Consider the following 14,659-nt stretch of genomic DNA (forward strand, 5'->3'; position numbering starts at 1 on the left):
TCCATGGAAGCAATGGGAGGAAGGAAGATTTTGGGTTGTTTTTTCCATGATTGGTTGCTTTGTCAGGGAACTACCATTTTCTTGGTTATTTTTCTTCTGCACCTTTATATGGTCAATATTTTATTGCATTAGCCGAGTGGCCATAGCATGATATACATTGAAATAACAACATAAGATGGGGGTGGGGAGGTAGAGGTAGATATCGTCCTGGGCGAATACTTAAAGAAAGAGAAAAAAAAACAAAAACTGCTGAGGCTGGAGGAGGACCGTTGAAGGGTCCTTCAGCTCCTCAGATTAGTCCTAACTCGATTGTCCTTGTACAATAAGGCTACTTGGAACTTCGTTCGGTTGTGCGGCGTATCGACTGCAGCTGTGGTGTTAAGGAAGAAGTTAGTGCCGCTTTCCTCTTCATCACACTAAGCAGGAAGTTAGCTGTCATCTCGGTAATCCAACAATCAGAATCCTGCAAAAAGAGGGACACTATCCAAGGCTGGATTGGGAGATGGAACTTATTCACGAGGGGAGTTAAAAACCGAGATCTTTCATCTGTCCAGTTGGGACAGAAGAGCATTACATGTTCCATAGTCTCCAGGGCCGTGTCATTACAGGAGCATGTTCTGTTTGCGATGGGAACTCTGGAATAACGACCCGACAGAACTGCTGTAGGAAAACAGTTGAGACGGGCACAGGTAAAGGCCCTTCGCTTAGCCTCCGAAGAAATTGTGAAGCAGTATAGAGGGATCCCTTCAGGGGGTGGAATAGCTAGGGCTAGGCCTGAACACGGTCCTCTTGCACAAGAAGCTGTGTTAGAGAAGTCAAGTTGCTGTAGTTTCTTTTTAATTGGGGGTAGGGCCACCGGGCTGATACACTCTAAGTTAAGAACAGTTTTACAATTCAAATTGAGAAGAGAGCGGAATTTGAGGTTAATTGTAGTTTTCCAAGGGGAATTATGAATATCTCTTAGGATCAGATTGGAAAAGCCACCTCTAATTCGAGCATCCGATGCTAATAGGTGGAAGGTGTAGGAAATGGCTCGACTCCATGCTCGTCTAACAATTGAAGGCTGGGCGAACTCGAGTCGTAGGGCTGCACCTGAGACACATCTCGGGACGCCGGAAAGAGATCTCAGAAACATATGAAGTGGGCGATCCAAGTTACCTGATATTGCTGTAGTCCATACTTCGCATCCATATAATAATTTAGGGACAACTTTGGCATTAAATATTTGAATTGCTGCTGGAAGGTGTTTGCCGCCCTTCTGGTGGTAAAATCAGACAATGGCGTTAGAGGTCGTGGTTGCAGCGAGAAAGGCAGATTGTAGATGGGTGGTCCAGGAGAGATTATAAGTGAATATTAAGCCTAGATATTTAAAGGCTTTTACCTTTTCTAAGTAGCCACCTGTGATCTTAAGCGGCTCCAACTTGAGTTTGCGGGAACGAGTGAAGTGGAGGACTTTCAATTTTTTATAATTAATATTAAGAGCTTCCGCCTTACAATAGGCGATAAATGCATTAACTGCATTTGCTAGGTCCGCAGCTGTTCTGGATAAGATGACGGCATCATCAGCATAGAAAAGGGAAGCAACGGGGTGGCCTGCTAAGTGAGGAGGATACTTAGATGCTAGCTTCAAAGTGGAAATTGCATCATGAAGATAGAGATTAAACAGTAAAGGGGCCAAGAGACAACCTTGTCGGACGCCCTTGGCCGTTGGAAATGGAGTAGTGAGGGAGCCGTTAGGACCAGTTCGGACGCGAGCTGTGGTGTTTGAATAAAGGGAGATAATTAGGGAGAGGAGGTGCGGATCAATTCCCAGATGGGCAAGTTTGGACCATAATCTCTGCCTAGGAATGGAATCAAAGGCGGCCTCCAGGTCCATGAAAGCGGCAAATAGGTGGCCTTGCCTTGGAGCAGTGTATTTACTGGCAAGGTGATAGAGAGTTAGACAGTGGTCCATGGTTGACGCTGACTTTCGGAAACCAATCTGTTCTAGCGGTAGAATGTTCCTCTCCTGGACCCATGAGAGAAGTTCCTCCAGTAAAACAGCGGCAAATATTTTCCCCGGGATGGATAATAAGCTGATGGGGTGATAGTTCCTAGGGATGTTTGGCTGGCCGCCTTTGAAGATCGGAACTATTATAGCTTCTCTCCAGGAGTCGGGGATGTCTAGGGCGGAGGAGATAGCGGTGAATACAGGAGTCAGGTGTTCGCTCCACCAAAGAGGATCAGTCAGGAAAAGGTCCAACGGGACCATGTCTGGGCCGGGGGCCTTATTCCTTCGCATTGACATTATGATGTTGAAAATGCGAGTTGAGGTAAAGTTTATTGAAGAAGTGGGACTAAGAGAGCAGGAACTGAGGTCCGACGGGGATTGAAGGAGATCTGTAAGATGGTTTGGAGAAGCGAAACTGGTTGAATAATAGGCAATCCATTCATCAGCGGAAATCTGGGTAGCTGGATTGAATGGTGCCGAAGGTCTAACTAAGCGCCAGAAGGAGCGGGAGTCATGCCTCTCTACAGCCGAACGAAGAGTGGACCAAGCCTCAAGGATGTGCTGCTGTTTCTTGCAATGAATCATGTTTCTATATGTCCTTTTAATATCTATGAGCTTTGCACGGGTTTGGGGGTCGTTGGAAAATTTGATGATTCTGACCATTTTCCTAATTCGCCTTCTTAAAATGGAGACAGGGATGCACAGAACAGGGAGAAAGCTGTTAATGGCTTTGCAGTTGTTATGTAAAAATAACATAAGATGACAACCTCATATATATAAAACCGTCTGTTAAATCAGTGGCCAAACCTATGTGTTTAAGTAGTTTACTTTGCACAGACCAATAGGCAGTTTACAGGGAGTTTGGTCTGCAAAGCAGAAAAGATATCACTAAAACCTGCAAAGGGACAATGGTTCAGGTTGTCTCCGCCCTCAGCAATGTAGTATATGGCATGCTAGTGCCATCTACTGAATTTTGGAGGGAGTGGCAGGATAAAACTTGAGAATGTGGAAATTTGGCCAAGAGCCAGCGAGAAGGAAAGGGAGGAGAGGCCTCCAACCATACCTCAAAATGGGGATAAAAGTTCAAACCTCAGTGGAGAGCTTTGGAAATTATGATGCAGCTGTATTAACTGGAATAACAGTACCTAGGGCTATCATGAAAGGATCCACAGCAGTGCTGAAACAGTCTCATCTATTCCCAGGGCCATTGTTAAAAAGAGTATAAGGAGTACGTAGTGAAAAAAGTTGCCTCCGACACATTTTCTTTGCACTGAAAGTTGCACATGTCCTTTGTGGAACTAGCATTCCTTGGTACAATCCCAAGGATTCCATATGCCTATTCCCTAACTGTTCTGCCAGTTTTCTTAGGAGATATCTTTTATTAGTTGACCTAAGAGCGAACTTTATATGTTAAGCAACCGTCTCCATTATTTAAACCTGGAACTTTCCTGAAGATTTTAAAAAGCAAAACAAAACAAAACCCTACTTGGAAGGGATGAATAAGTGTTGTTATTGTTTGTTTTGCTTTATTTCTGATTTTGCAATGCCAGCAGTTGACAAGAAGGGATACCCATTAAGGGCCTGCTATTAGCCCCAAAACAAATTAGTTTAAAAATATTAAAGATGCTCTATTTCCCCTCTCTTTTTAAATCCTCATAATTAAAGCACACATACATACAAGCTCTCCTAGCTTTTAAGAAGAAGACATTACCATATTTTTTTCATTTTGAAAACACATTAAAGATACATGCAATTTTTTGGTATTTTGTATATGAAATGCTTCTTGGCTAAAGTAGTTTTTATTAAATATTTATAATAGATTTGAATAGATTATTTTGTAATAATTACTTTTAAAAAGATGTGAATTTCATACATTCTGTATACAACAGATGCAAATGTAAAATTACTGGAGAGATAATCTTATTTCAGACATAATAGGAAATGATGGCTTCTTGTATGCATGAATCACTGTGACCCTCAGGCTTCTACCTTCCTCTTCATGTGTTTTGCATGTCAGAGGACAATACAAAAATCTTCTGCTTGGTTTTAAAGAAACCCTGTGACATCTGAACACAGCAAATTATGCTTTGTTTAAACTCTGGCTTCAGAACAGAAACGTTGGTTAGCGCCTACCTTTAATCAATAACCATAATTTAAAGCATTGATAGCAAATGTGGTACCTGCCAGGCATTGTGGGACTATAAATCCCATCATTCCTGACCATTGGCTACCCAAGGCTAACAGGAAACTGTAGTCCAATAACATCTTGAAGGCACCATGTTGACTACCCCTGGTTTAGATGTCATGGGGAACTGTGGTCACTTTAAAATAAGAACAACACGTCTGATTATTTCTATATCATCCCCTGAAGTGCACAAATGAGGAGAAGTGGGAAGTATTTGACACAGAGACTTCTGCAGTAATAGACAATTTAAGACCACTGAGCAGATTGGAAACCAATCACTACAGACAGGGAAAATATAGCTTTCTAAATGCCAGAAGAAGTCATCAAGAACATGAGCACAATGTTGGTGACACCAGTATTGCAGCCTGAGTCAATGGTTGCTATCAGTGATATGTATTGTTTTACTTATCAAAGGCTATACGCGTAGTACCGTATTTTTCTGTGTACAGTATAAGACAATGTTTTTTTGCTTTAAAAAAAGATTGGGGGTCATTTTCAATATGGTTGGTGAATGCAAAGAAGAGAATTAGCTGGAGCGTCGGAACCACTTTGCCTCCCAGGTGCCCAGCATTGGTGATCTGCTAAAAAAAAATGCTCAACAACTTTGGGCCATCTCGGGTGTTGGTGGCGTGCGTACACCCTGTTTGATGTTTAAAATATTGTTGGGTTCAAAAAAATAGGGGTCATCTTATACATGGAAAAATATGGTATTCATGCTACCGCTGTCCATGGTACTCATTACATTAGGGAAGCAAGCAGGGGTCTTGCTACTTACTTGCGGCAGAGGCCTATGACATAAAATTGTCTCTGGATGAAATAAGGTGGGTGGTAGCTGGGGTTTCACAAGCACCACGCTTTGCAGCATGCCCAGCCACCCTGTAAGGAAAGTGTTTCTGCTCTTTTTTAAAAGGTTAACCAAGGGAGGGGCAGGACATCCAGGGCCCAGTTGAGCAGACCCAGGGTTTGGGGCTATGAGATGACTGGCTTACAATATTATTGGAAGCAAGGGCATTTCTGTCTGAGGCTTGAATTGATTTATTCCATCCAGAAGATCAGGTCAGTGGTAGAGCAGATTATATGCATGCAGAAGGTCCCAGGGAGAAGTGGGGGACTTTCCTGTCCCATACTCTGCAGAACTGCTGCCAGTCAGTCTAGCTAGTACTGAACTAGATGGACCAATGGCCTGATTCAGTATTAAGCAGTTTCCTGTGTTTTTGGATCTCTCCTTTTCTCAATGTGTGTTCCTGAGAGCAGCGTGTGTGGACCTGTAGGCGATGCATCCTTTCACTTGATCTATAGTTTATGCAGAGGGAAAACAGGATGCCACCAGGTTTTCATAAGATTTTAACTTCCTCAAAGTTGCTAGTTGTGAAACTCGCAAATATGCTGTAGTGTGTCTTCACCTTTTCACCACTGCTACTCAGAATGTGATTCATACACCTCTCCCCTTTGGATTATTGAGGGGATAGGTCCCCTGTCTGGCCTTGTTGATTTCATCACCTACATTTCAAAATATAATTTCTCAGGCTGGCCTCCAGTACACATTTACATGGGAGTAAACTCCATGGCCTCAGTGGGACTTTATTCTGAATAAGCATGCGTAGGACTGCACTGTCAGAGTCACATTAGCAATATCCTGATGGGGTCAATAGTTTGAGATGCCCCTTGTTCCCTTGGTAAGCCCAAGTAATTGGACCCTGATGGACTTTGTTGTTCATTCATGCCTCATCTCAGAGGTGGTGAATTACCCAGGGCCAGAACAGGTGTGTCAAGGGAGATTCATGAATAGGATTTCCTATGGCTTTTCTTTTGAAGAACAGGAATGTTGTGCTTGGAGAGAGGGTGTTCAGTCCTCACCTCCCAAGCCCTTTCACCCCTTAGCTCTGGTGGGAGAGAGACAGGAATGGCATTTGAACCTGTCTTCTCTTGCCCCGCTTTACCCCAACCCCAGCTAATTGGGTGATTTACATCAGAGAAAGGGCATGGAAGGAAAGAGTTAAGTACCCCAGAGCACCACTGCCCCAATTTTTATGCAGTCCTATGGAACACTAAGTACCAAAACCAAAACCAAAGGAGATCCTAGCATCTCACTTGAACCTCATTGTTAGAGGTATCGGTTGGTTGCTCAAGAGCAATCAGGCAATATGCCTCAATAGTCTGTTCTAAAGCTTTCTTATTAGTGATAAAAACCTTTAGAATGCAGAGCGCCTCTATTCCGTGTCTTGCTCATTCACTGGCAGAATCTGAGAGTGGGCGGTCCTTAAACCTTCCCCAGCAGAGTAGTTTCTTGACGCCCAGTCTGCGCCTCCCCTCTCTGTGCGCAAGGATGGCTTGGGTAATGGGGGGCCTCCCTCCTCCCCGCTTTGCTCAGGCAAGGTGTCCTGGCACTGCCTTGCCTCCCCCCGAGTCCTGCATCTCTTCTCCACTAGAGGCGTGGCTTCCTTCCTCTGCTGAGGAAGTGCTGCTTCCCATGATCTTTGGGGGCTCTCTGTAATCCATCCGGCTTTTCCTCTCTTGCCCCGATGGCAGTTCCCTGACACTCATACTCCAATTTCAGAGGGATTCTTTGCTTGGTGGCTCACCCTCCCTTGCCTCTTTCAACAAGAGGTCTTCCATCTTCCTTTAGCTCCTACTATTCCCAATAAGCACAGTAATCAAGGTGGCACTGAAAGGGGCATGTAATTCCCCTGTCCTTTGGTGTACTTTGGCTGGATTCTTTTGCACAACTTTATTTTTGAGCAACCTACCTGCTCTGGTTAAACCATTTGGTAGCAACATAAACAGGACATTGCTAGATTTAAGTTTACAGAGTAGACATTATTCTGCTATATTATTTAACCTTAAAGTACGGCAATATTAAACTGTTTTTGTTTTTGCTTTCAGACAGTATAAATGAAAAATATGGCACAAATTATTGTGAATATGAAGATAGGTAACAGATGAACCTAATGAGTCTAAATCTCCCTCTTCGAAACAGTTATAATGGGGGAGGTTTAAGCAAATGTTGTTGTTGTTGTTGTTGTTGTTGTTGTTGTTGACACAATTCTGCCAGTAAAGACTGTAAAGGTAAAGGGACCCCTGACCATTAGGTCCAGTCGTGACCGACTCTGGGGTTGCGGCGCTCATCTCACTTTATTGGCCGAGGGAGCCGGCGTACAACTTCCGGATCATGTGGCCAGCATGACTAAGCCACTTCTGGTGAACCAGAGCAGCACACGGAAACACCGTTTACCTTCCCACCGGAGCGGTACCTATTTATCTACTTGCACTTTGACGTGCTTTCGAACTGCTAGGTTGGCAGGAGCAGGGACCGAGCAATGGGAGCTCACCCCGTTGCAGGGATTCGAACCGCCGACCTTCTGATCGGCAGTCCTAGGCTCTGTGGTTTAACCCACAGCGCCACCCTAGTAAAGACTGTATAAGGGCTCAAACACACATCTGCTTGCCTGTGATTTCTAGGCATGGATCCTAGAGGTTTTTCTTTTGTACCTCTGCTTTCCCTGAGAAAACCCACTGTTTACTGCTGAATCTGAACAAACATAAATCTGCAGAAAACCCAGTTGACGTTTCTTCCGATTCAGCCGTAAACAGTGGGTTTCCCTGGGGAAAGTGGTGGGACAAAAGAAAAACCACTCTGGGGCCTGTGCCTAGAAATAATGGGACAAACAGAAGTGTGGAAGAGCCCTAATAAGTCCCACAGTTTAAATGGAAGCGTCAACCTGGCTGGATCATCTCTCTTTAAAAAAATAATAAAATCAATAGATCTTAGAAATGCCAACCTTTGGCTGGATCATGCCTTTAATTCTCTATACTGCCAGAATTATTAACTTCCTATGCCATAGAAGTTTTTTAAAAAGCAAATAGGTTACATTTGTCTCTTAAGTTACACAGTTTAAAACTGCTTTTAATACTAATGTGTTCTTACCAAGAAAAGCCCTACGCGGTTAATTTTTGCTGGCTGACCCAATCTGACCTCTTGTTCTTTCTGCTACTTTTGAAATTGCTGCACTCTGTTCAGCCTGGAAACAAACGGAAAAAACCCCCAATCATAGAAAAGCTTGTGCTTCAAGGTTATATTTTTTAAAAGCTAAAGTTCTTATTTTAAAAATAGAAGCACCAGTTTCTCTGTAAGTACGACATCAGTTCAAGTATGTTGATGCAGTTTCCAAAGCAATAAGAAATGCCTTAGGTCACATTTCAGTCAGGTCAGCCAAATCCACCATCAGTGATTAAAAAAAATAAAGCGGAGGGAAGGGGGAGGCCCTTTATGGTCCATGTTCTGGAATTATATCTCTCTTCACATTCCTATTTTTGAAAATACTTTTGGTTTGGTTCAGAACTATATTTAACTTTGCTTTGACGAATACTCCATCTGAGCACATCTGAATGATACCATTGGATCATTTACCCAGTATTGTATGCATTGCCTGCAAATGGATTTTTCCGGAATAGCTCTCTCAGTTCTTTATCTGAGATGCTAGAAATGGAATCTAAAACCTTATGCATGTCAAACAGAGGCTCCATCACTGAGCTGTGGGCAATCTATGTTTTAGTAAATATAATCAAGTCCTCACAGCCCATTATTTGAAATAACAATAATAGAAGAAGAAGAAGAAGAAGAAGAAGAAGAAGAAGAAGAAGAAGAATTTTACCTTCACAACCTTAACCCTAACAAAACATGTTTATTTATGGTTTACAGATGCAGAGTTACTGCTGATATAGTGATGTCCCAAAAAGCAACTAGCAGCCTTCTGTCTCACTAGCGGTTTGAACTCAGCTTCTTAAATTCATATCAGTGCTCTAACATGGTGGGTGTTACCCGTGGAATCGTGCGGCCATGGGAGCAAGGAAGTTAAATTACTTTGTGCTTTTTGGGTGCTATGTTCTTTCATATCAAACCAAGGTTTGTAATAAATTTGAATGGCAAAAAGGCATATTGAATAGAAATCTGAATTTGTTTCACAGTATCATTGAAACAGATGCTTTGAATATGAAGAGCAGTATGAGCAGGTAAGGTCAGGTGATTAAATATGTATCTGACCAGTGAAGAAGTAGTTAGAAATGCTATAAGAGTTTTGTTTAACTTGAGAGCTTGCAACAACATCTTTGAAATAGTGATTGGCCCAGTAAAAGAGGTCATCTCATAAATCCTGGGCACCAGATTATTCCGAATGGTGAAGATGAAACCAGACTATGGAGAGCTTCAATAGGAGTTTTTAAAACTTGGTTAATGGATGACAAAATAGACACAAATTAGCTAAATAATATGATACACACCGGGGTAAATAATCTTGACTTTAGTTATACTGATGGGATTTGAAGTGGCTGCTGCATCTGAGGTCATGATACAGCGGTATCTCGGGTTACATACGCTTCAGGTTACAGACTCTGCTAACCCAGAAGTATTACCTCAGGTTAAGAACTTTGCTTCAGGATGAGAACAGAAATCGTGCTCCGGCGGCACAGCAGTAGCAGGAGGCCCCATTAGCTAAAGTGGTTCTTCAGGTTAAGAACAGTTTCAGGCCTCCAGAACGAATTAAGTTCTTAACCTGAGGTACCACTGTATTGAATTACAGTTCCTGATTTTTTATTTTTTTTACTAGAGGAAGAAAGGGGGTTGCAATAATCTCATTAAAATTTGATATGTCCTAGACCTGTATGTAGCTCAATTCTAGTTATTGCAATGATTGGCAGTGCAACATGCATCTGTTTGGAAGTAAATCCCACTATGTTAGATGAGGCTTACTCACAGGTAAGTATGCAAGTCTTAAACTTGTTACTGATCAAGGGTTGCATCTCATCCTGGTAACAATCTTGAGATAGAATCTTTATTTCTAGGAAGCAAAGTATATTTTTAGACACATAAAAATGGTCATGTAGCAGCTGTTTAGAAACTGTGTAGAAGTCTGGAATGCAACAAGTGATCTCTGTGGGAATGTAGCTCTGACTACAGGCTCTGATATAATACTCAGTGGATAAGTGCAATTAATCACTGAGTTATCACCACAAAATACATCCTGAGATTATATACCCTACCACAGTTCTCACACGATGAGGGGGTCTGTCCTAAATAAGTCCAAATATCTGCAAACCCACACCAGGATTTTGTGTATTTTTGTGTTTTTGCACTGTCATTCATTTTAGTGTCCTTTTGTCTCTGTGAATTAATGATCCATTCTGGCAAATTCTATTTTCCGAGAGAGATTTAAGCAAATCCTATGGACTTAGCAGAATGATACAGAAAAAGCTGATATATGAGATACAGCCTCCAAATCTCAATCTTTGTATCTCTCATTGTAGGAGACATTTTTACCTTGTCCCATGAAAGTAAACACTGAACAAACACAGAATACACCATATCGTGTCTACACGATTTTGTACAGTATAGTAGGATTTTATCTTTTCAAGCTTAAAGCAAGGTGGGAATTAATTTAGCTTTGACACAATTAACACAGCAATGCATTGTTTTTTATTTAGAAATTGCTATTCACACCAGGACAGTCTCCCTCCCTTTTTAAAAAAAAGATAACAGTGTCGTGTGATGTTCAAAATAAAGTGCAAAGATGGTTTGGAAGTACAGTACAAGTTAACTGCTTTGAGGTTGTTGTTTTGTAACAATCAAGCGGGGGGGGGGGTGCGCGCGCATGTGCGCATACACACACACACACACACACACACACACACACACCAGTGCTTTTTTTCTAGAAAAATAGGTACTGGTACTCACCATGAAGTTGTTACAGTAAGTGCCACACTTTTTAACAAAAAGAAGAGAGAGAGAGAGAGAGAGAGAGAGAGAGAGAGAGAGAGAGAGAGAGATAGGTGCCAGTATAGTTTCCAGGAAAGCAGAAGTTATTTTTGATGTGTCAAAGGGATCATGAATTCAGACTCTAACTTATTAAGTTTTTTGGGTTTTTTTAACAGAAAATATGAACCTACTGACTGAAAGCTGCATTCAGCTTCAATTGAGCATTTTATATCACAATCCTATATATGTCTACTCCCAGGTAATCCTGAGACTGCAACCCAATGCAGATTTAACTGGAAGTATGCTCCAGTTGTTGTTTAGTCGTGTCCGACTCTTTGTGACCCCATGGACCAGAGCACGCCAGGCACTCCTGTCTTCCACTGCCTCCCACAGTTTGGCCAAACTCATACTGGTAGCTTCGAGAACACTGTCCAACCATCTCGTCCTCTGTCGTCCCCTTCTCCTTGTGCCCTCAATCTTTTCCAACATCAGGGTCTACCCCTTCATGGATCACTGCCTTGCCGTGGCGAAGGGGCTTGAATAACTCAGAGAAGCTATGAGCTATGCCGTGCAGGGCCACCCAAGATGGACAGGTCATAGTGGAGAGTTTTGACCAAACGTGATCCACCTGGAGCAGGAACCGGCAAGCCACTCCAGTATCCCTGCCAAGAAAACTCCATGGACAAAGACAACAGGCATGCTCCAGTAGGCACCTATAAGCTCACACTATTAAAAGACCAATTAAATTTAAATAGAGAGATTTCACCACAAGCTTAAGTGTCCAACTGAAAGTTGGAATTACAAGTCCTTAACTTTCACTAGACTGTGGCTTCTGGCAATGAGTTGGTTTCGTAAAGAAAATGATGGGGCATCACTTTGGCCCTGTGGTATTTGTCTGGTTTCATAATGAAAATGATGAAATGAGCCTAATAGAAGTGACACGAAAGTACTTAGGGTGCCTTGTGGAGAGGAAGGCCCATTTAACACACTGAGGAAACATGCGGTGGATCAGACTGTACACAGGAAGACCCTGATAACACCCACCCACCCACACACTGATGTACACACACACATATGACCACTTTAATTAAAATATATTTGAGAATATAAGTTTCCATTTTCATAAAGTCTTGTTGCAAAATATGTTTCAGCTTCAGTTTCATGGTCTTAAAGGTAAAGGTAAAGGGACCCCTGACCATTAGGTCTAGTTGCAGATGACTCTGGGGTTGCGGCGCTCATATCGCTTTATTGGCCGAGGGAGCCGGCGTACAACTTCTGGGTCAGGGGGCCAGCATGACTAAGCCGCTTCTGCAGAACCAAAGCAGCGCACGGAAATGCTGGAGCAGTACCTATTTATCTATTTGCACTGTGTGCTTTCGAACTGTTGGGTTGGCAGGAGCAGGGACCGAGCACTGGGAGCTCACCCCATTGCGGGAATTCGAACCGCTGACCTTCTGATCAGCAAGCCCTAGGCTCTGTGGTTTAACCCACAGCACCACCCGCATCCCTTTCATGGTCTTAGATACGCCTTATGTTGTTTTTATCGAACCATAGAGTTGGGAGGGACCACATGGATAATTTAGTCCAACTCCCTGCAATGCAGGAATCTTTTACCCAATGTGAGATTTGAAAATATGCTCAATCCCTCAACACAAAATCTTTTAATTCTAAGATTCTTTTATATTACTGGTTCAAAGGATGAAGGAAAAACAACTAATGACAAGAGCAAATGTATCAGAACAAAAGCTACACTCACACATAATTGCTTTTAGACATTTTATTTCAAACATCACATCCTGTGCTTGCTGCCAGGTCTTTTTAAGACAAGGAAAAAAAACTGTAGCTAGTTATTTGGTAAGAGCCGCCTTTGCCACCCTGTTTTCTCTATCCTTTGACTTCTCTGTGGTCACTCCATGGGCTGAGCCAGGAAACAATTTTGCAAGCACTTATATGGCTATGAGCCACGTATGAGTCAACCATTTTGCATATTAAGAAAGTTCCTCTCCATTTCCTTTCAGCAGTCTAAAACCTTCCTATGTCTACACACTGTGCTGTGCTTCTCTGATTATATATTTGTTAACATAAAAATATTGTGAACCTTTTTAGATCCCACTACAAGAGATGGGGCGGGGGGAAGAGTGAGACTTTTATTTTCAGTCTGCTTAATAAAAAGTAAAATAAAATCCCTTCTCTTACTTTGTGCTTGTCCCTGTGAAAAACATTGACAAGCAGGGAGTCCAAATTATAAGAACTTGCAATTTCTGTGAAATTATGCAAATAAAGACTTTTGCTTAGATTGTCCCGATATTTTTGTGTGCAGCAAGGCATCTTGATGCCTGAGGCAAAACAGTCAATGGCTCTTCCTGCAGTCCCCTCACTCAAAGTAGACAGTACTCAAGGCTGGACCTGAGGCAGAAAATCTTACAAGCATCCCTCCCACTCTGAGGCAGTAAATATATAAAAATTTTAAATTAAATAACCAACAACTTGCTGCCCTTTTATTAGATCCCAGATCTGCTGCTTCGGGCGGCTGCTTCACCCTACCTAATGGTAACATGCAACAAACATTAATGCTGCAGTCCTTATCTGAGAGGAAGCCCCACTCAATATACTGGGACTTGCCTCTAGTAAATATGCTTAGGGTCATGCTATACAATGTATACAGCAATAGAAGAGGGAGTGGAAGAGGAAAGACCTAGGAGATGTATTGCACATGAAATCCAATCCTCTGACCATGAAAGCTCTGCTTTGTTTGCTGACAGAGTTGCAAGTTGCCAAGTCTTTAGCAAATAGGCATGCAGTATCTTTTCAGTTGTACTCTGCAACCCTACCAGTACAATGAGAGCCGGCCCAAGACATTCTGGCACCTGAGGCAAATCACAAAATGGTGCCTCACCTCCTTGTCAGGGAACAAGGGGAGGGGGAATTAAGACCTGCATTGGAATCTGCTGCCCCTGTGGATCCTGCCACCTGAGGTGGTTGCCTCGCCTTGCCTCATGGGGGGCCCGACGTACAATCTTATATATTTTTATCATTAAGAAAACTGCACCAGGCCCAGTGATGCTTCCCTTCCTGCGGCGGGAAGGTAAATGGCGTTTCTGTGCACTCTGGCACCAGTCACAGTCCTCCATGCGCCAGTAGCGGTATAGTCATGCTGGCCACATGACTCGGAAAGCTTTCTGAGGACAAACGCTGGCTCTCTCAGCCTGAAGCAAGATGAGTGCCGCACCCTATAGTCACCTTTGGTTGGACTTAACCGTTTACCTTTACTTTTTACTATTTAGTAAAGCGTCTTTAGGATTGGAGCCTAAAGGCTAGAAACTTTCTCATGTTTCTGAACTGAGAATCAAAATGTTTGTGCAATGTGCACCTACTTGCTTTGCAACAAAGGCCACCATTTTATGTTTTAAAGGCTAAGCACAAGGGTCAGGCAATTGAATTTAAAATATCGGAGCCCTTAACGATGGTTCAAGAGAAAGGCTCTTAGAAGACTAAAGACATTAGCACAGTAGATAACTGAGTTGCTGGGAAGATGATAATTGGAATTAATGTTCAGTCAGATTTACTGTCTAACACAGATATGTATGAAGTGCAATCTAGAATAAGTGTGGAGGGGATTCTAAGATGGTATTACCTGATATCATTCTTATATTTCATTTGTTATCAAGACAACCTTCATTGAAGTGTATCAGGCTAACAGGTGCTAATGCTGGATTCAGTAACTGCTCATGGCAAT

This window comes from Podarcis pityusensis (assembly GCF_964106645.2).
Source record: "Podarcis pityusensis genome assembly, chromosome: 7".
Lineage (NCBI taxonomy): Eukaryota > Metazoa > Chordata > Lepidosauria > Squamata > Lacertidae > Podarcis > Podarcis pityusensis.